The sequence below is a fragment of the Rutidosis leptorrhynchoides genome, chromosome 7 (assembly GCF_046630445.1).
Source record: "Rutidosis leptorrhynchoides isolate AG116_Rl617_1_P2 chromosome 7, CSIRO_AGI_Rlap_v1, whole genome shotgun sequence".
Taxonomy (NCBI): Eukaryota; Viridiplantae; Streptophyta; class Magnoliopsida; order Asterales; family Asteraceae; genus Rutidosis; species Rutidosis leptorrhynchoides.
In genome coordinates, this window is record NC_092339.1 from 62,117,755 (window position 1) to 62,141,658 (window position 23,904).

Below are 23,904 nucleotides of genomic sequence, written 5' to 3' on the forward strand. Positions count from 1 at the left end.
CGATATATATAACGATTATCATTATAACAACGTCTTACTAAATACATATGAATCATATTAAGATATTGATAAACTATGTTTAATCATGATAAATGATAAGTAAACATATCATTAAGTGTATTAACAATGAACTACATATGTAAAAACAAGACTACTAACTTAAGGGTTTCGAAACGAGACATATATGTAACGATTATCGTTGTAATGACATTTAAATGTATATATATCATATTAAGATATATTAATTCATCATATTATTATGATAATATAATAATTTAACATATCATTAGATATAATAAACAATGGGTTAACAACATTTAACAAGATCGTTAACTTAAGGTTTCAAAACAACATTTACATGTAACGACTAACGATGACTTAACGACTCAGTTAAAATGTATATACATGTAATGTTTTAATATGTATTCATACGCTTTTGAAAGACTTCAAGAAACTTATCAAAGTACTTCTACTTAATAAAAATTCTTACAATTACATCCTCATTCATTTTCATCAACAATTCTACTCGTATGCACTCGTATTTGTACTCGTACAATACACAGCTTCTAAATGTATTTACTATTGGTATATACACTCCAATGATCAGCTCTTAGCAGCCCATGTGAGTCACCTAACCATGTGGGAACCATCATTTAACATCTAGTATGAAATATCTCACAAAATAACAAACTAATAGAGCCTATATGATTCATCCATATTCACGTGAATGAGGGTGTCCACAAACACTTTCATTTTGAAACTTACATGCATCAAACTACTCTCTCTCAAGTGTTCTTCCATTGTTCTAAGTGTTCTTCATCATCTTCATCAAAATCTAGCTAAATCTAGTTCATAAATCCATACATAAACCAAGTTATAAAACAACTACTCAAGAACACACCAACAACACTTTCAAGTTTGCTAGCTTACTTCCAATCTTGCAAATCCACTTTGAGTGATCATCCAACCTCAAGAAATCTTTCTTATTTATTGTAAGATATCTTTATAATATAAGGTAATACTCATATTCAAACTTTAATTCAATTTCTATAACTTTAACAATCTTATTTCGAGTGAAAATCTTACTTGAATTTGTTTTCGTGTCATGATTCTACTTCAAGAACTTTCAAGCCATCCAAGGATCCTTTGAAGCTAGATCTATTTTTTCCATTTCCAGTAGGTTTATCCACAAAACCTGAGGTAGTAATGATGTTCATAATATCATTCGATTCATATATATAAAACTACCTTATTTGAAGGTTTAAACTTGTAATCACTAGAACATAGTTTAGTTAATTCTAAACTTGTTAGCAAACAAAATTTAATCCTTCTAACTTGACTTTTAAAATCAACTAAACACATGTTCTATATCTATATTATATGCTAACTTAATGATTTAAAACCTGAAAACACGAAAAATGCCGTAAAACCGGATATACGCCGTCGTAGTAACACCGCGGGCTGTTTTGGGTTAGTTAATTAAAAACTATGATAAACTTTGATTTAAAAGTTGTTCTTCTGGGAAAATGATTTTTCTTATGAACATGAAACTATATCCAAAAATCATGGTTAAACTCAAAGTGGAAGTATGTTTTCCAAAATGGTCATCTAGACGTCGTTCTTTCGACTGAAATAACTACCTTTACAAAAATGACTTGTAACCTGTATTTCTGACTATAAACTTATAATTTTTCTGTTTATATTCATAAACTTAAGTTCAATATGAAACCATAGCAACTTGAATCACTCAAAACAGATTTAAAACGAAGAAGTTATGGGTAAAACAAGATTGGATAATTTTGCTTGTTGTAGCTACGTGAAATTTGTAACAAATCTATACAAATCTTATTCTAGCTAACTTATATTGTATTATACATGTATTCTAATATAATATATAATCTTGGGATACCATATACACGTATGCAAATGTTTTGACATATCATATCGACCCATGTATATATATTATTTGGAACAACCATAGACACTATATGCAGTAATGTTTGAGTTAGCTATACAGGGTTGAGGTTGATTCCAAAAAATATATATACTTTGAGTTGTGATCTAGCCTGAGACGTGTATACACTGGGTCGTGGATTGATTCAAGATAATATATATCGATTTATTTCTGTACATCTAACTGTGGACAACTAGTTGTAGGTTATTAACGAGGACAGCTGACTTAATAAACTTAAAACATTAAAGCGTATTAAAAATGTTGTAAATATATTTTGAACATACTTTGATATATATGTACATATTTGTTATAGGTTCGTGAATCAACCCGTGGCCAAGTCTTATTTTCCGACGAAGTGAAAATCTGTGAAAGTGAGTTATAGTCCCATTTTTACTATCTAATATTTTTGGGATGAGAATACATGCAGTTTTGAAAATGATTTACAAAATAGACACAAGTATTGAAACTACATTCTATGTTGAATCGTTATACCAGATATCGCCCTTGTTGAACTTGGTAGCCTAAGAATTGGTGTTTATTATAATTGCCACCAATTGATGCGAATCCTAAAGATAGATCTATGGGCTTTGACATGCCCCAGTCAGAGATTTTGAACTGCTTTAGTACTTCGATATTTATATATGGGGATATTCTAGATGCATTTGTTAATGTCGGTTACCAGGTGTTCAACCATATGAATGATTTTTATGCAGATTACATGTTATTGAAAGATGAAATCTTGTGGTCTATTATTACAATTTGATATATAGGTTAAACCTATAACTCACCAACATTTTTGTTGACGTTTAAAGCATGTTTATTCTCAGGTGATTATTAAGAGCTTCCGCTGTTGCATGCTAATTTATGGACAAGAGTTGGAGTCAGCATGCTTGTATAATATTGTTTAAAAACTGCATTCGAAGACATATATATTGCTGTGTAATATTATTGTAAACCATTATGTAATGGTCGTGTGAAAACGCTATATTTTAGATTATCATTATTTGATAATCGTCGTAATATTTTAAAGGTTATGGTTTGCTTTAAAAATTGAATGCAGTCTTTGAAAAACGTCTCATATAGAGGTCAAAACCTCGCAACGAAATCAATTAATATGGAACGTTTATAATCGATATGAACGGGATATTTCAGTTGGTATCCGAGCGTTGGTCTTAGAGAACCAGAAAATTGCATTAGTGTGTCTTACCGAGTTTGTTAGGATGCATTAGTGAGTCTGGACTTTGACCGTGTTTTCTTTAAAAACGATTGTTTAACACTTTTTGTTGGAAACTATATATTATTAATTAACATGTAAATATTTTGTGATATATTAACCTCTTAATGTGTTTGATATTGCGTGATAGATGTCTACCACTAGTACAAATCCCATCGACTCACCTAATAATAATGAAGAGTCAAATATACTTTGGAAAAATTCACAAATTCCCGAAGAGGAACCGGAAGAGGAGGAACCGGAAGAGGAGGAACCGGAAGAGGAGGAACCGAAAGAAGAGGAACCGGAAGAGGAGGAACCGGAAGAAGAAGAGGTTCCGGAGGAAGAAATATTGATACCTACTGTAAATCGATTAAATAAAAGAAAATCCTCAACCAACGGACCAAAGTCAATAATGGTCAATGGTGTTTTCGCCGAGGAAACAAAATATTGGGAAGATTACCAATTTTCTAATGAATCGGATCCCGATGAGGATTCCGATGATGTTATATAGATTACCTCGACCCAATTTAATAAAGCAAAAGAAAATAATAAGGGAAAAGGTATAAAAATAGAGAAACCTGATTCCAACCCCGATGAACTTTATATGTATCGGCAACATCTGTATTTCCTAAATTGTAACAATAACCCGGGAACCTCTAAACCACCAGGTTTTTCTAAACCATTGTGGAAAACGACGGATCGTATTAGAGGAACACCATATATCCCTAGAAAATTAGGAAAATGAACCAAGTCCGAAGAAGAAGAAATCAGTGATTCAGATTAGAGGGTTGTAATCATGTTGTGTATTATATGTATTGTAGTGTGCATGTACTTTTATGTTCTATGCAAAAATTGCTTGTATTGTTTGTTAATTATCTTTTACGAATCTAATCCTTTTCTATTTTACAGTATAAAAACAAAATGGACGTTAAGGGTAGACAACCGAATATTTTAGAAGACCTACCAGAGGATATGATTGAGGAAATCTTGTCTGGAGTCGGTCAGAATTCATCAGCACATTTAGTTATGGCGAAATTAACTTGTTAAACATTTGAAAGACTTTCCAGAAATGCATTAGTTTATAAAAGGCTTTCCTTTGATAGGTAGGGTATATCACATTGGGGAGACCGTAAGTTACGCCGTGTTTTCTTTAAAGCGTTAAATGCGGGGAACCCAAATGCAATTTTACGCTACGGGTTAAGAACCTATTTTGGCTCAACATATCCCAACATAGGATTTCATGAGTTAGAAAGAGCTTCTATCATGCAACATAAAGAAGCATATTACACTTACGAGTTAGTGATGTTCGCTTCTTACCAAAGTGAGAAAAAGAACATCGGATTACAACTTTTAAATAAAACCTTCCCACAAGTGACGGATTCAGTAGTTGGTGTGAGAAACAAGGTTTTTAGAATATTACGGGGCTGTTGGACATTACGAAACCCTCGTCCTTTTGACGACATTACAACATGCTGCCTAGCCAATGGTCATAACGGTTACCTTCCACAAGACCAAGGATGGGAAGTCGTCTTAGTAAAACCAGAATGCAGGACTTGTTTATGGACTTATGAATTACGTGTCTTTATTTCTTTTGCTGAACAACTTGCGTATTAACTAGAATTGTCTTTATAGCTGCCGTGTAGCAAAGTTATTATGTGCTATATTTCATCCTATATGTATAATAGCGGTATTGTAAGTTTGTAAAATATTGTATAAAATTTGAACGCGAAATTTTATTATAATCAGTTTTTTCATATGGAATTGTAGTAGTTGAATTGTATATTAGCTACTAAGTATGAACTTAACGGGTAGGTACTACCCGAATTAAAACTATAAAAGGCTAATATGAAGAAAAAGCTTTTATAAATGAGTTCATACTATGCTACGAAATACTATTGACTACTCTTAAAATTCTATATGATTAACTTAATTCTTTTGGCTATTTTTTGAAGGAAAAGGCACCGACTACTCGTCAGAACTTGAACATGAGCGAGGAAGACTTTCGGGTTTTCCTTGCTGCGAATATAGCCGCAGTGCAGGCTGCAATGCAAAATAACAACAGTAACTCTGGTTCTAGCAGTGGAACTAATTCCACAAGAAATCGTGTAGGATGCTCCTACAAAGAATTCACTGCCTGCAAACCTTTGGAATTCGATGGAACCGAGGGTCCAATCGGATTAAAACGGTGGATTGAAAAGGTTGAATCGGTGTTTTGTGACGACCCGAAAATTTCCGACCAAATTTAAACTTAACCTTTATATGTTTCCGACACGATAAGCAGAATTTGTAATGTTGAATCTCAAAAAGTTTGGAACTACATTCATGTAATCAATTATCCTTTGACCGTGTTCGACGATTCACGAATAATTATGTGTATATAGATATGTATATATAATATATAATATTACCTGAAAACATTAACAAAGTATTAGATATATGATACTTTACATGAACGTATTTGTTTCGATATATTTATTGACAGAATTAAGAGATAATATCAAATGATTGAATTATCAGATACATTATGATATGATTACGGGCCTATGTTATGAGGTCCACTGTGATTTAAGAAATCTATTCTTTTTGACCACTCATTACTTAACTAGTATGATAAAATAACGATATTTATATTTTATTTTATCAAATATATATAACGATTTAAATTGATATTATTTATATTTATACGCGTATTATACGTACATAGTTTTATACTTTTACTATACTTTAACTTTACCTTTACTTTACTTTTACTTTACTTTAACTTTAATAATTCATACTTTAATAATTCACTTTAATAATTCATACTTTAATAATTCACTTTAATAATTCACTTTAATAATTCATACTTTAATAATTCACTTTAATAATTCATACTTTAATAATTCACTTTAATAATTCATACTTTAATAATTCACTTTAATAATTCATACTTTAATAATTCACTTTAATAATTCAAAAATCTATTATAAATAGAATTCAATAGGTTTTATTATTTCATAGAAACTTGAAAATATATTTCTCTAAACTCTCTCAATCGAATTACACATATATATATTTTCTTTGTATTATTTCAAGATATTATTAGTATACATAAAATATTACGACGGAGTGCTGTCCGAGTGATTTCAAAATAGTTTTTTTGAATGAGTCGAAGCTAAGGAAATTATGGGTTATAGCTATGGAGGTGATGGGTATGGTTCATGGGTATGCTCGTGAGGTCAATCTAGTGTTTATCATCTCCATTGCGTCTACGTACTTTCCTGCAATATTGAATCTCAATATTGATACGTGAGCACTCATAACTTAACTTTTATATATCAATAGTGTATCCCTGACTAGTGCTCGAGTATATAGGATTATGCATGCTTGTACATTCGATATTATCCTTAGATAGGTTTGTTGAATCCTGAATTAGATACATATGCTACTGAGATACGGTATATGATATGCATGTCATTGGAAAGCTAGCGAAAAATTAAGAACTTTTCATTTAGATATCGAATGGTTTTGATGAACGGATTAGAAGTTATAGTCAACTGAATTTTAGTATTATTGTTAAAATGATTATTATTACTATCGTCGTTATTATTTTAATAGAAATATCATTTGTAACGACCCGACCAAACCCGTTATTGACGGCGCCGTTAACTTAGGTCCCGTTGCGTGGTCGTAGTCCCTATATGAGACTCGTTTGACCAAAACTATGTCGCATTCATTTGAAAGGTACAAGACTTGCAAGTTTAGTTTACAAAACCGTTCGACAACAAGTCTAAGTTTACAAAAGTCATAAAGTATAAATGAAATAACTTGCGACATAATTAGTTTAAAAACACAGTTGCTATAAATAGCGTAAGTATGTAAACAATATGTTTGAATCCAAAGGTGCTATCACTAGCGTATGTATGTATGTATCTTGACTCCAAGCAAATAAACAGAGTGTATGCATGTATGCTTGACCCCAAGCAAGTATGAGTGAACGCGGAAGCATATATCAAAAAGCCAAGTATGAACCTGAGAAACATATAGAAAACTGTCAACGAAAAACGTTGGTGAAATCATAGGTGTTTGTAATAAACGTTGTTTTTGAACCACAAGATTTTGTATAGTTGATTATCTGAATCGTTTGCATTCCAAAAGTTTGGTTGCAGGCACCCAATTATCAAGGCTTAACTGTTTTGCACCCTGTTGCGTAGTGTTAGAACATACACTAAACCCGAAAATATATTTCATCCGCATAACGGTAGCGAACCGTCCGAATGAGGCTCGTCAAGCCCATGTGATCACATAATATAAGTTCTCGCTTACACCCTGCAAGTGTAACTAATGATAATTGAATTGAGGCTTTTCGTTCTAACCCGCTGTGGAATGTTTGTTTTCCCGTACTTGTGTTCAAAGCATAAAAGTATGTAGTATAAAAATTGTATATGTTTCTCAGCCCACAATTTAAAAGTATAAAAATTGTTGAAAAGGTGGGACTATGATCTCACCTCGAGTACACGAGTATAAAAGTACTTCACAAAGTAAACGTATGCATGAGAGTTGCTTAGCCTTGACCTAAACAAGTAAGTTATATCAATTAACCGGTTACGACACAAGGTCGGGCGAAATGTGTTCAATTAGTCCTATGGCTCGTTACGACTCGATTAAATATAGCATGTGAATCAATTTGTCAAGTTTCATACAAGAATCACGTATAAAAGCATGTTAGAACGATTGCATAAAAGTTTGGTTAAGTTTGACTAAAAGTCAAACTTGGTCAAAGTCAACGAAAAAGTCAACATGTTCGGGTCGGGTCCCGGACAAATTTTCTATGCTAATTATTCATATACAAGTATATTAAAACAAGTTTCATGTGAATCGGAGGTCGGTAGCTAGTCAAACATTTCACGTGAAATGGGTCCAAGAGGTCAGAATCTGGCCAGGTGATTCTGCGCGCCGCGCGGGGATGTGGCGCGCCGCGCCACTACCTGGGCAGAGAATTCTGGTCAGTTTTTCCAAGTGTGCACGAACCAAAACCTTTTTCCAACCCAATTCTTGACCCGCAAACACCCAAAACATGTGTCTTATATCATCGGAAAGGTATTTTTACAAGGAATACAACTAAACACAATTCATCAATCACAAACATCATTTACAATAGCCGAAATCTCATTAAGTGATCAATAAAAGTCCATTTTCAAAGTTTCAAGTTCATCAATCGCATTTTAAGTTTCGGGAATCCAATTCACACATATGATATGCCGTTTTGAAGGTAATGAAGCATACATTACTACTAAACACTAACAATTAACATTTCATGGCATTCAAGCATCAAAAGTTCATGTCAAGAACTATCAAACCCTAGTCAAACATCACAAAATCATTAATCGGGTTTTTGAAGTTTTCTTAATCAACCTACACATCAAAATGTGACTAATGATACTAGTAACACAATTAAAACATGCACTTTAACAATCTAACAACATTAACTCATCCAAAATCAAGGATTAAGCAAACCCATTTCAAAAACTCAAACTAGTTACTCCAAACCACAAATCGAGCAAACAAAACATATATTCATGTTACACACGAGCCATAGACACTAACTAACACAATTTCAAGTCAAAAACACGAATTTATAGAAATCTAGAGTTTTTAGAAAGTTACCCAAAATCGGTGTGGTTAGTATCAAATCGTAGAGAATGATGAGAGGATCAAGAATATGTAGTCGGATTTGTTGTGAGCTTCCAAGATTGAATTTAGATGATGAATGAATGGAATGGGTTTATGTGTGTGTTCTTGAGATGGAGAGAAAAGAGATGAGGGAGATGATGGAATGAATGGATGGTGGAAAAATGGGTTGACTAGTTGACCTAGTCAACTAGTTTGCCCATTTGGCAACTCCGGTCCCTCGAGTTTCAAAGCGGGTGCGGAATTTAACCGATCGAATATTTTTAAAACGCAAGTTAACGAGAGATGTTGTAATCGAGTAACGGGATTATCAAGAACACTGGTTAACGAAGTGTACAAATATAGGTGACGAGAGATGTCATTTAAAAAAAAAGACGGTGTTAAAATAAATTTAACGGAAAAACGCGGGATGTTACATTATCCACACCTCAAAAGAAATTTCGTCCCGAAATTTAGTTGGAAGTAGCAGTTGTTGAATCTTCCTCGAGATCTTGTGTTGCCAATTCTACGAATGAGGGAGAAGTACGTTCTAGGGTATTTCAACGAACTTGAAGGTCGGGGTCGTATGTTGTTTGAAGGTTTTTGTTTCACGATTCATGGTTTCAACCGGTTCTCCTAGGAATGAAGTTTATCGTCGATAGTGAGTTCATCAAAGGAGATAACAAGTTCTCGTTTCGCAAAACACGTCTTTGAGTTGATACATCGAATGTAGGATAAACGGAGACCCAAAATGAGTCGGAAAAGTCTAAACGGCTAGCGACGGGTCCAAAACACCCCAAGAATTTAAAGGATCAAAATATCGCGGATTTAGCTTCCTACGTTTTCCCGAAACGGATTGCACCTTTCCAAGGTGCGACTCTTAACGTGACGCGGTTTCCCACGTGGAATTTGAAAGGTTTACATCTAACATCGGCATAGCTCTTGGTGATTACGAGTCGCGTTGGGTCTCGCTTGAATATGAATAAATTTTCTCGGTTGCTCATGAATAACCTCGGCCCCGGTGAATTGATCATCGTTTACTTTGTTCGACAAAAGAGAATGACGTTTCCGGTCACATGTGGTTTCAAAAGGTGTGACGTTAAGAATCGAATGATAACTATCGTGGTAAGAGATTCTGGTTAAAGGCAAGACTTTTCTCAAGTGGTTTGAAGTTGGTAACACAAATTCGTATTACGGTTTCCAAGGTTTGAATCGTATGTTTGTTCGGTCCGTCGGGTTTTGGATGGTACGCGGTACTCATGTCTAAACGTGGTCCCGAGGCTTTTTGTAAGGCACTCCGAAATCTAGAAGTGAAACGAGGATCTCGATCCGAAACAAAGTACATTCCGTAAGGTATATTTGAACAAGTTTGTTAGGACAAGTTTCTCAAGAAAAATTCGCGTCGCGGAAGATTTATCGGTTTCCAAATATGTTCGTCGGGACTATTCACCCTCGAGGCGAATACTAGTATAACGTGGAGAGTCTCTCTCTCCATTGAGAGTTTAGAATAAAGATTTCCTGAACCAAAATTACGAGTGTAAGGCGAGAGAAGTTTCCGCCTCGATGCGAGCATAACGAGTAAATTGTAGTTAGTCAATAAGACTGTGCGAGGACGAGCTAGTATACACGTGTAACATACGGTTGAAGCCGAGAGGAATCGGTAATTCATTCGGAAGCATAAATATAGTTCGACAAAAGTCGAAGGTGTGTCCCCGGTATGGTTGTTAACAATATTCTCGGAGTTTTCGGATGTCCAAACATGAAAAGGTGAAGTCATGTACATGGCACATGGTGGTGTTTAGGTTGATCGAGTCTAACCACCATCACGCGTCACTAGAACTTTGGTATGTCTTACCGCAATATAACTACGTTGATCGAGTGTAGTTATATTACGCTAACTCATACTTCCATTCCCACATCACTCCATAGTTTCAAGTTCGTGTCATTGCGAAAATCTAAAATGAACAAAATGTAACGACGTTTCAAACGTGACTCGTATTAAATCGAAAGAGTTTCTACAACTCTAAAGAAGCGTTTCCCCGTGGGAAGTGTATAAATGATTGTTCACGTCAAATCGGTTCGATTCAAACAATAATGTATTTAGGTACGAAAAGAGTAACGAGTCATGATAACGAGTAGTACGCAACCGTAGCGATAAACAGTGATGACGATACTCATCTAGAGTAGTGACGGTGACTTTACAATACTCATGAATAGTAAGATGAGACGGGGTGAATAACAACCATGGAGTCAGAGTTCCCGAACTAAAGTGGCAGGATACGAGTTCGTATAATGAAGGTTGGGTACCATTAAAAATTTTTCCTAAGAATGATGCAAGTATAATGCACAGGTAGTCAAGTAAGTGCTATCTATAGCAAATGTATGTCAGAATGCAATGGCTAACTATCCGGTTGTAGTCTAGACTCACTAATGCGTCCTAACGACTCTGTTAGACACACTAATGCACGTCCTAGTTCCCTACAACCAACGCTCTGATACCACTTGTAACGACCCGACCAAACCCGTTATTGACGGCGCCGTTAACTTAGGTCCCGTTGCGTGGTCGTAGTCCCTATATGAGACTCGTTTGACCAAAACTATGTCGCATTCATTTGAAAGGTACAAGACTTGCAAGTTTAGTTTACAAAACCGTTCGACAACAAGTCTAAGTTTACAAAAGTCATAAAGTATAAATGAAATAACTTGCGACATAATTAGTTTAAAAACACAGTTGCTATAAATAGCGTAAGTATGTAAACAATATGTTTGAATCCAAAGGTGCTATCACTAGCGTATGTATGTATGTATCTTGACTCCAAGCAAATAAACAGAGTGTATGCATGTATGCTTGACCCCAAGCAAGTATGAGTGAACGCGGAAGCATATATCAAAAAGCCAAGTATGAACCTGAGAAACATATAGAAAACTGTCAACGAAAAACGTTGGTGAAATCATAGGTGTTTGTAATAAACGTTGTTTTTGAACCACAAGATTTTGTATAGTTGATTATCTGAATCGTTTGCATTCCAAAAGTTTGGTTGCAGGCACCCAATTATCAAGGCTTAACTGTTTTGCACCCTGTTGCGTAGTGTTAGAACATACACTAAACCCGAAAATATATTTCATCCGCATAACGGTAGCGAACCGTCCGAATGAGGCTCGTCAAGCCCATGTGATCACATAATATAAGTTCTCGCTTACACCCTGCAAGTGTAACTAATGATAATTGAATTGAGGCTTTTCGTTCTAACCCACTGTGGAATGTTTGTTTTCCCGTACTTGTGTTCAAAGCATAAAAGTATGTAGTATAAAAATTGTATATGTTTCTCAGCCCACAATTTAAAAGTATAAAAATTGTTGAAAAGGTGGGACTATGATCTCACCTCGAGTACACGAGTATAAAAGTACTTCACAAAGTAAACGTATGCATGAGAGTTGCTTAGCCTTGACCTAAACAAGTAAGTTATATCAATTAACCGGTTACGACACAAGGTCGGTCGAAATGTGTTCAATTAGTCCTATGGCTCGTTACGACTCGATTAAATATAGCATGTGAATCAATTTGTCAAGTTTCATACAAGAATCACGTATAAAAGCATGTTAGAACGATTGCATAAAAGTTTGGTTAAGTTTGACTAAAAGTCAAACTTGGTCAAAGTCAACGAAAAAGTCAACATGTTCGGGTCGGGTCCCGGACAAATTTTCTATGCTAATTATTCATATACAAGTATATTAAAACAAGTTTCATGTGAATCGGAGGTCGGTAGCTAGTCAAACATTTCACGTGAAATGGGTCCAAGAGGTCAGAATCTGGCCAGGTGATTCTGCGCGCCGCGCGGAGATGTGGCGCGCCGCGCCACTACCTGGGCAGAGAATTCTGGTCAGTTTTTCCAAGTGTGCACGAACCAAAACCTTTTTCCAACCCAATTCTTGACCCGCAAACACCCAAAACATGTGTCTTATATCATCGGAAAGGTATTTTTACAAGGAATACAACTAAACACAATTCATCAATCACAAACATCATTTACAATAGCCGAAATCTCATTAAGTGATCAATAAAAGTCCATTTTCAAAGTTTCAAGTTCATCAATCGCATTTTAAGTTTCGGGAATCCAATTCACACATATGATATGCCGTTTTGAAGGTAATGAAGCATACATTACTACTAAACACTAACAATTAACATTTCATGGCATTCAAGCATCAAAAGTTCATGTCAAGAACTATCAAACCCTAGTCAAACATCACAAAATCATTAATCGGGTTTTTGAAGTTTTCTTAATCAACCTACACATCAAAATGTGACTAATGATACTAGTAACACAATTAAAACATGCACTTTAACAATCTAACAACATTAACTCATCCAAAATCAAGGATTAAGCAAACCCATTTCAAAAACTCAAACTAGTTACTCCAAACCACAAATCGAGCAAACAAAACATATATTCATGTTACACACGAGCCATAGACACTAACTAACACAATTTCAAGTCAAAAACACGAATTTATAGAAATCTAGAGTTTTTAGAAAGTTACCCAAAATCGGTGTGGTTAGTATCAAATCGTAGAGAATGATGAGAGGATCAAGAATATGTAGTCGGATTTGTTGTGAGCTTCCAAGATTGAATTTAGATGATGAATGAATGGAATGGGTTTATGTGTGTGTTCTTGAGATGGAGAGAAAAGAGATGAGGGAGATGATGGAATGAATGGATGGTGGAAAAATGGGTTGACTAGTTGACCTAGTCAACTAGTTTGCCCATTTGGCAACTCCGGTCCCTCGAGTTTCAAAGCGGGTGCGGAATTTAACCGATCGAATATTTTTAAAACGCAAGTTAACGAGAGATGTTGTAATCGAGTAACGGGATTATCAAGAACACTGGTTAACGAAGTGTACAAATATAGGTGACGAGAGATGTCATTTAAAAAAAAAGACGGTGTTAAAATAAATTTAACGGAAAAACGCGGGATGTTACATTATCCACACCTCAAAAGAAATTTCGTCCCGAAATTTAGTTGGAAGTAGCAGTTGTTGAATCTTCCTCGAGATCTTGTGTTGCCAATTCTACGAATGAGGGAGAAGTACGTTCTAGGGTATTTCAACGAACTTGAAGGTCGGGGTCGTATGTTGTTTGAAGGTTTTTGTTTCACGATTCATGGTTTCAACCGGTTCTCCTAGGAATGAAGTTTATCGTCGATAGTGAGTTCATCAAAGGAGATAACAAGTTCTCGTTTCGCAAAACACGTCTTTGAGTTGATACATCGAATGTAGGATAAACGGAGACCCAAAATGAGTCGGAAAAGTCTAAACGGCTAGCGACGGGTCCAAAACACCCCAAGAATTTAAAGGATCAAAATATCGCGGATTTAGCTTCCTACGTTTTCCCGAAACGGATTGCACCTTTCCAAGGTGCGACTCTTAACGTGACGCGGTTTCCCACGTGGAATTTGAAAGGTTTACGTCTAACATCGGCATAGCTCTTGGTGATTACGAGTCGCGTTGGGTCTCGCTTGAATATGAATAAATTTTCTCGGTTGCTCATGAATAACCTCGGCCCCGGTGAATTGATCATCGTTTACTTTGTTCGACAAAAGAGAATGACGTTTCCGGTCACATGTGGTTTCAAAAGGTGTGACGTTAAGAATCGAATGATAACTATCGTGGTAAGAGATTCTGGTTAAAGGCAAGACTTTTCTCAAGTGGTTTGAAGTTGGTAACACAAATTCGTATTACGGTTTCCAAGGTTTGAATCGTATGTTTGTTCGGTCCGTCGGGTTTTGGATGGTACGCGGTACTCATGTCTAAACGTGGTCCCGAGGCTTTTTGTAAGGCACTCCGAAATCTAGAAGTGAAACGAGGATCTCGATCCGAAACAAAGTACATTCCGTAAGGTATATTTGAACAAGTTTGTTAGGACAAGTTTCTCAAGAAAAATTCGCGTCGCGGAAGATTTATCGGTTTCCAAATATGTTCGTCGGGACTATTCACCCTCGAGGCGAATACTAGTATAACGTGGAGAGTCTCTCTCTCCATTGAGAGTTTAGAATAAAGATTTCCTGAACCAAAATTACGAGTGTAAGGCGAGAGAAGTTTCCGCCTCGATGCGAGCATAACGAGTAAATTGTAGTTAGTCAATAAGACTGTGCGAGGACGAGCTAGTATACACGTGTAACATACGGTTGAAGCCGAGAGGAATCGGTAATTCATTCGGAAGCATAAATATAGTTCGACAAAAGTCGAAGGTGTGTCCCCGGTATGGTTGTTAACAATATTCTCGGAGTTTTCGGATGTCCAAACATGAAAAGGTGAAGTCATGTACATGGCACATGGTGGTGTTTAGGTTGATCGAGTCTAACCACCATCACGCGTCACTAGAACTTTGGTATGTCTTACCGCAATATAACTACGTTGATCGAGTGTAGTTATATTACGCTAACTCATACTTCCATTCCCACATCACTCCATAGTTTCAAGTTCGTGTCATTGCGAAAATCTAAAATGAACAAAATGTAACGACGTTTCAAACGTGACTCGTATTAAATCGAAAGAGTTTCTACAACTCTAAAGAAGCGTTTCCTCGTGGGAAGTGTATAAATGATTGTTCACGTCAAATCGGTTCGATTCAAACAATAATGTATTTAGGTACGAAAAGAGTAACGAGTCATGATAACGAGTAGTACGCAACCGTAGCGATAAACAGTGATGACGATACTCATCTAGAGTAGTGACGGTGACTTTACAATACTCATGAATAGTAAGATGAGACGGGGTGAATAACAACCATGGAGTCAGAGTTCCCGAACTAAAGTGGCAGGATACGAGTTCGTATAATGAAGGTTGGGTACCATTAAAAATTTTTCCTAAGAATGATGCAAGTATAATGCACAGGTAGTCAAGTAAGTGCTATCTATAGCAAATGTATGTCAGAATGCAATGGCTAACTATCCGGTTGTAGTCTAGACTCACTAATGCGTCCGAACGACTCTGTTAGACACACTAATGCACGTCCTAGTTCCCTACAACCAACGCTCTGATACCACTTGTAACGACCCGACCAAACCCGTTATTGACGGCGCCGTTAACTTAGGTCCCGTTGCGTGGTCGTAGTCCCTATATGAGACTCGTTTGACCAAAACTATGTCGCATTCATTTGAAAGGTACAAGACTTGCAAGTTTAGTTTACAAAACCGTTCGACAACAAGTCTAAGTTTACAAAAGTCATAAAGTATAAATGAAATAACTTGCGACATAATTAGTTTAAAAACACAGTTGCTATAAATAGCGTAAGTATGTAAACAATATGTTTGAATCCAAAGGTGCTATCACTAGCGTATGTATGTATGTATCTTGACTCCAAGCAAATAAACAGAGTGTATGCATGTATGCTTGACCCCAAGCAAGTATGAGTGAACGCGGAAGCATATATCAAAAAGCCAAGTATGAACCTGAGAAACATATAGAAAACTGTCAACGAAAAACGTTGGTGAAATCATAGGTGTTTGTAATAAACGTTGTTTTTGAACCACAAGATTTTGTATAGTTGATTATCTGAATCGTTTGCATTCCAAAAGTTTGGTTGCAGGCACCCAATTATCAAGGCTTAACTGTTTTGCACCCTGTTGCGTAGTGTTAGAACATACACTAAACCCGAAAATATATTTCATCCGCATAACGGTAGCGAACCGTCCGAATGAGGCTCGTCAAGCCCATGTGATCACATAATATAAGTTCTCGCTTACACCCTGCAAGTGTAACTAATGATAATTGAATTGAGGCTTTTCGTTCTAACCCGCTGTGGAATGTTTGTTTTCCCGTACTTGTGTTCAAAGCATAAAAGTATGTAGTATAAAAATTGTATATGTTTCTCAGCCCACAATTTAAAAGTATAAAAATTGTTGAAAAGGTGGGACTATGATCTCACCTCGAGTACACGAGTATAAAAGTACTTCACAAAGTAAACGTATGCATGAGAGTTGCTTAGCCTTGACCTAAACAAGTAAGTTATATCAATTAACCGGTTACGACACAAGGTCGGGCGAAATGTGTTCAATTAGTCCTATGGCTCGTTACGACTCGATTAAATATAGCATGTGAATCAATTTGTCAAGTTTCATACAAGAATCACGTATAAAAGCATGTTAGAACGATTGCATAAAAGTTTGGTTAAGTTTGACTAAAAGTCAAACTTGGTCAAAGTCAACGAAAAAGTCAACATGTTCGGGTCGGGTCCCGGACAAATTTTCTATGCTAATTATTCATATACAAGTATATTAAAACAAGTTTCATGTGAATCGGAGGTCGGTAGCTAGTCAAACATTTCACGTGAAATGGGTCCAAGAGGTCAGAATCTGGCCAGGTGATTCTGCGCGCCGCGCGGGGATGTGGCGCGCCGCGCCACTACCTGGGCAGAGAATTCTGGTCAGTTTTTCCAAGTGTGCACGAACCAAAACCTTTTTCCAACCCAATTCTTGACCCGCAAACACCCAAAACATGTGTCTTATATCATCGGAAAGGTATTTTTACAAGGAATACAACTAAACACAATTCATCAATCACAAACATCATTTACAATAGCCGAAATCTCATTAAGTGATCAATAAAAGTCCATTTTCAAAGTTTCAAGTTCATCAATCGCATTTTAAGTTTCGGGAATCCAATTCACACATATGATATGCCGTTTTGAAGGTAATGAAGCATACATTACTACTAAACACTAACAATTAACATTTCATGGCATTCAAGCATCAAAAGTTCATGTCAAGAACTATCAAACCCTAGTCAAACATCACAAAATCATTAATCGGGTTTTTGAAGTTTTCTTAATCAACCTACACATCAAAATGTGACTAATGATACTAGTAACACAATTAAAACATGCACTTTAACAATCTAACAACATTAACTCATCCAAAATCAAGGATTAAGCAAACCCATTTCAAAAACTCAAACTAGTTACTCCAAACCACAAATCGAGCAAACAAAACATATATTCATGTTACACACGAGCCATAGACACTAACTAACACAATTTCAAGTCAAAAACACGAATTTATAGAAATCTAGAGTTTTTAGAAAGTTACCCAAAATCGGTGTGGTTAGTATCAAATCGTAGAGAATGATGAGAGGATCAAGAATATGTAGTCGGATTTGTTGTGAGCTTCCAAGATTGAATTTAGATGATGAATGAATGGAATGGGTTTATGTGTGTGTTCTTGAGATGGAGAGAAAAGAGATGAGGGAGATGATGGAATGAATGGATGGTGGAAAAATGGGTTGACTAGTTGACCTAGTCAACTAGTTTGCCCATTTGGCAACTCCGGTCCCTCGAGTTTCAAAGCGGGTGCGGAATTTAACCGATCGAATATTTTTAAAACGCAAGTTAACGAGAGATGTTGTAATCGAGTAACGGGATTATCAAGAACACTGGTTAACGAAGTGTACAAATATAGGTGACGAGAGATGTCATTTAAAAAAAAAGACGGTGTTAAAATAAATTTAACGGAAAAACGCGGGATGTTACATCATTGTTATTATAAAATATCATTATTACTATTATGTTAGTATTATCATTTTATCATAATACCATTTTTAGTAAATATAAATATTGTTATTTTTTTATAGAATAATAATAATTATTATTACAAAATAATACAACTTTTACTTATTATTATTATGATCAATATTATTTTATCAAATAAATAGGGGATACAAAGATATTTTTCACCACGCGTAATATAATTACATTAATAATACTTACCACTATAGTTTTACAATATTAAGTGAACTTTATAAATTTTACTACTTAAGATATATAAAAGTATATTTTATCATATATAAACGTTAATATAAATTTTTATTAATAAATGAATTTTATTATTATAAAATCTAATAAATATATTTAAATATATAAAACGACTATAGTTAAGTTATATAATAAACACGTATAAATTTTAGAAGTCATTTTGGGTCAAGTTGACTTTTGCATATTAGTCTCGAGCATTAGGATTGTGGTACATTATGACTTGACCAAAAATTGTTAGACAAATATTGACCAACATATAAATATATATAATTCATATAGGTTCGTGAATTTGGGGCCAACCTTGCACTTGTTAAATGACGTTATATGTATTTTTACTACGAAATACAGTATGGTGAGTTTCATTACTCCCTTTTTATATATATTTTTGGGTTGAGAATACATGCGCTGTTTTATAAATGTTTTACGAAATAGGCACAAGTACTAAAACTAATTCTATGTGGGTTTAAACTAGAAATATACCCTTAGCTTGGTAACATTAAACTACTTGTCTATGTACGGTAGGCGCGAATCCTAAAGATGGATCTATTGAGCCTGACAAACCCCATCCTGACTATGGGATGCTTTAGTACTTCGAGGTTATTTTAAACACACCTGATCTGGTGTACTTCAGAGGGTAAAACATGAACGTTAAGGCTTGTTACCGGGTGCCTACAACTTATAGAATACTTTTATACACTTGCGAGTGTACATATATTTATAAACGGAAATCTTGTGGTCTATTAATATATTGAAATGATTGTTTTGATAAACCTATGAACTCACCAACCTTTTGGTTGACACTTTAAAGCATGTTTATTCTCAGGTATTAAAGAAATCTTCCACTGTGCATTAGCTCATTTTAAAGATATTACTTGGAGTCATTCATGGCATATTTTGAAAGACGTTGCATTCGAGTCATTGAGTTCATCAAGATTATTATTAAGCCAATTATAGTTGGATGTATTATGAAATGGTGTGCATGCCGTCAACTTTCGTTGTAAAGAAAGTTTGTCTTTTAAAAACGAATGCAATGTTTGTAAAATGTATCATATAGAGGTCAAATACCTCGTGATGTAATCAACTATTGTGAATCGTTTATAATGTATATGAACGGGTCCTTTCAGTTGGTATCAGAGCGGTGGTCTTAGGGAACCAGGTCTTGCATTAGTGTGTCTAACTGATAGTTGTTAAGATGCATCAGTGAGTCTGGACTTCGACCGTGTCTGCATGTCAAAAGTTTTGCTTATCATTTTTAGTCTGAAATCATCTACTTACCACCCTTAGGAAATTACCTGCTTATCATTCTTAAGTCTAGACACGTTTTCCTACATTTATTGCATAATAGTGTATAGACGAATTCTTATCTTAGCATATCTGTTACTGTGAACTTTGACTGACATCTTTCAAAGATTCCTCCGTAATTTATGGGATTTTGGTATTATATATACATATGTAAATTATGTATTGAAGAATACCAAATCTAAATTCTACAATCTATTTCATACAAAAAAAATTCTTTCCCTGATCATACAAGATGGATCCCTCAACCAGTTTGAGTTCCTCGGATTCCGACAGCTATGCCGATATGGATTTCCACATGAGCTCCGAAAGCAGCGTGACCGGAATGGATCAACTAATTAGCCATCATCTATTCTGGATGAATTGGGGATGGGTTCGTAATCTACTTAACCATTGGAGACAAGAAGAAGGTGATCCCTTTCATCCACCACATTGCCCTCTTGGCAATGAACCTGAAGCACTTACTGGCGAACCTGTCCGAAACACCATTTTCTCTCTCATTTCCAGAGTATCTCATCATGATTATATACTACACCAAATTCTAGATCTTATTTATCCGCTCGTCCGAACCGACAATCACCCCGGTGTAATAGAAGAAGTCAACGAGCTTCGCGCTCGGGTAGTGGCTTTGGAGAATATGGTGCAAAGGTTACAAACACCAGCAGCAGCACCAGCAGCATAACCAGTACCACCATCAACAACATCAACAGTACCATTACCACCACCAACAACAACCGCATCGCAAACCTCAACTTCACAATCTGTCCCACGAGCATCGACGTCATACGCCATGTAGATACCAAGGAATACCACAACGATTAAGTATTGATTCATAACTTCATTGGGGAAACATTCTACGGCGATTATGTAATTTCTAAAGTTTAGAAATTATCTATCCTAGCCTTAACCATAAATCAAATGAGTTTAATTTAATATTAACTCATTAAATCTATATTACATCTGAAGAAATATACACATATATATTTCCATAAAGACTGTAATAAAATTCTTTTGTACAAAATATTAATTGTGAATTTTTTTTTAACGGGTAGGTAATACCCGAGAGATATATAAATTCACAATTAATATGTTACATTCTTCGAATCTGATTCAGCAAGTCATCCATTATACTCCCTACTTTCACAACAATATACATTCTTTTATAGAAATCAAAACAACCATACTCATTCAAAATCTAATTACATATTCTGATTTTAAAATCTCAGAATTCGATTCAAGATATAACCGAAATCATCACTCTTAGATTCCTACATCTTTCAAAACTATACTTTGACTTCAAAACTGTCCTAGAACCTCATTTCTATTCATGGAACTCACAAAAATATTTGTATCATTCAAAATCTTAGAACATCATATGTATATTAACAATTACAATATGTGTTCAAACACTTCGAAATTCCTAAAGACATGCGAGATGATTATCCAACCACACATTACCCACTGTCATGCACCTGAAAAGCTCTCGAAACCAAAGTTATAGTTTAACATGTATCCATGTCAGATCCTTTGATATTTATTACCAAATATAATTTTTCAATCTCTTTCCAAAATAGACAGTTGTCACAGCTTCAGCAAATCACCTTCATTTGTTTATACGAATAAACCCTTCATCATGGTTACCGGGGAACCTTTCATATCTCGTCACATTAGCAGTAAACTTATCAACAACTTCATTAACCTTCGACTTAAGCCTCTCCAAAAATCCACTATACTTATTCATTAAAACCCCATCATGTACTCATCTACATCCTGTAACAATAATTGTCACACCAACTACTGGGAATTAGCAATCAGTATTTTGAATTTCGCGACAATTTTACGTTAAAAGTTATATGTATACATATAACGTCTATCTCCTAGACTTACATACTTCGAATGTGAATTTTCTGAAAAACATCCCAAACTATGAACTAGTTCTCCGAAATTGGAAAAATGCTGATGAAGCAGCAAAAACTGTAAACGACTTTAACAGTCAAAAGTTTGATGATAAAGAATAGTATGGTGGTAAAGCTGAGAAAAAGAGAAGGTTTGAAACTGGAAAATGGATTGAGCAAACAATGAAGGAGGCTGTGGACAAATCACAAAGACTAAACCTGCCTTCAAAGGATCCAAATGTTTCAGTGTCTACTGAAATCATTAGCAAACACCTTACTTCTTATTCTAAACCTTCAAAGACAAATCTTCCTCATCATCCATCTATGTTAAGAATTCTAAGATATTATCGTATCTTTTATTATAAATATCTTCGATATTCCTGAAGATATTTTCACAACTATTCTTATCCGAAATCTTTTATCTCTTCGCAATATCTGCGTTACAACATAAAAAGAAACCGTGTTAGTTTCTAAATTCTGAAGAAAAAAAAATTCGAATTTAAAATAGGAATGTTTTTAAAGCAGTGTTGGGAACTGAAACATGAGTTAGTATAATATAATGACACTTGATCAACGTGATTATATTACAGTAAGTCATGCTGAGTTTCTAATGGAACGTGATGATTCATAGAACATACCGTCATCATGTACTATTTACACGACTCTTACATTCTACCCAATTTCCAAACATATTAAGAACATATCACCTTGATAGCTATATATTTTCAGATATTCTGGTAAGTTGCCAAATTAAGATCGTGCCATTACGATTTTCTTCTTGGAACATTAACTATGTTCATCCAAAAATTCATATCTACGAATTCTGGACCATTATCCGCTTGACTTAAGGCTAGGAAGAGAAAATGAAAGCATGAAGCTCCGAAATATAATGGAGAATATAAAGCCCGATAACAACCTCGAAATTACAAACCGTGTATATCAATGCGTATAGCAATATAAAGACACGGGAGAATGAAAAACACAATAACCCCAAGGTAATGGTAGAAGAAAATAACTTCCTCCGGTGGTAGATGAAAAAGAAGAATGACAGATATGAAAGTTAAGAGTATATCAAGAATCAATACTGGATGAAGCATATTAACGAATGCTTTAAAGTATGAATTGGGGAGAAATACTAGAAGGTGTGAGCTGTGGAAATAAAGAAACGAAGGGGGTGGATTTATAGTAAAATATCAGACAGAGAAATCGAGACAGATTATCGCATTTAATCAAAGAAGGTCATGATTTTCTTAATCGCCGAAGAACCAAATCTTATTGCAAAGATTTTCTTTAAATCCAATGAATTCTGGAAATCAATCATAACTACGTCATCGGTTAAAATAAATATACGTTTACTCATTTCACTCTCTTGCGATAGCTTCACTTATACTCTTCGCGTAATCAAATTGTTTTATCTATATTACTCAATGATGATAAAACTCTATTTATCAACTCATATTCGTCATGAAAACATTTTTATAGTTAGCCATGACGACCTCGATCAAATTTCGGAACGAAATTTCTTTAACGGGTAGGTACTGTGACGACCCGAAAATTTCTGACCAAATTTAAACTTAACCTTTATATGTTTCCGACACGATAAGCAGAATTTATAATGTTGAATCTCAAAAAGTTTGGAACTACATTCATGTAATCAATTATCCTTTGACCGTGTTCGACGATTCACGAATAATTATGTGTATATAGATATGTATATATAATATATAATATTAACTGAAAACATTAACAAAGTATTAGATATATGATACTTTACATGAACGTATTTGTTTCGATATATTTATTGACAGAATTAAGAGATAATATCAAATGATTGAATTATCAGATACATTATGATATGATTACGGGCCTATGTTATGAGGTCCACTGTGATTTAAGAAATCTATTCTTTTTGACCACTCATTACTTAACTAGTATGATAAAATAACGATATTTATATTTTATTTTATCAAATATATATAACGATTTAAATTGATATTATATATATTTATACGCGTATTATACGTACATAGTTTTATACTTTTACTATACTTTAACTTTACCTTTACTTTACTTTAACTTTAA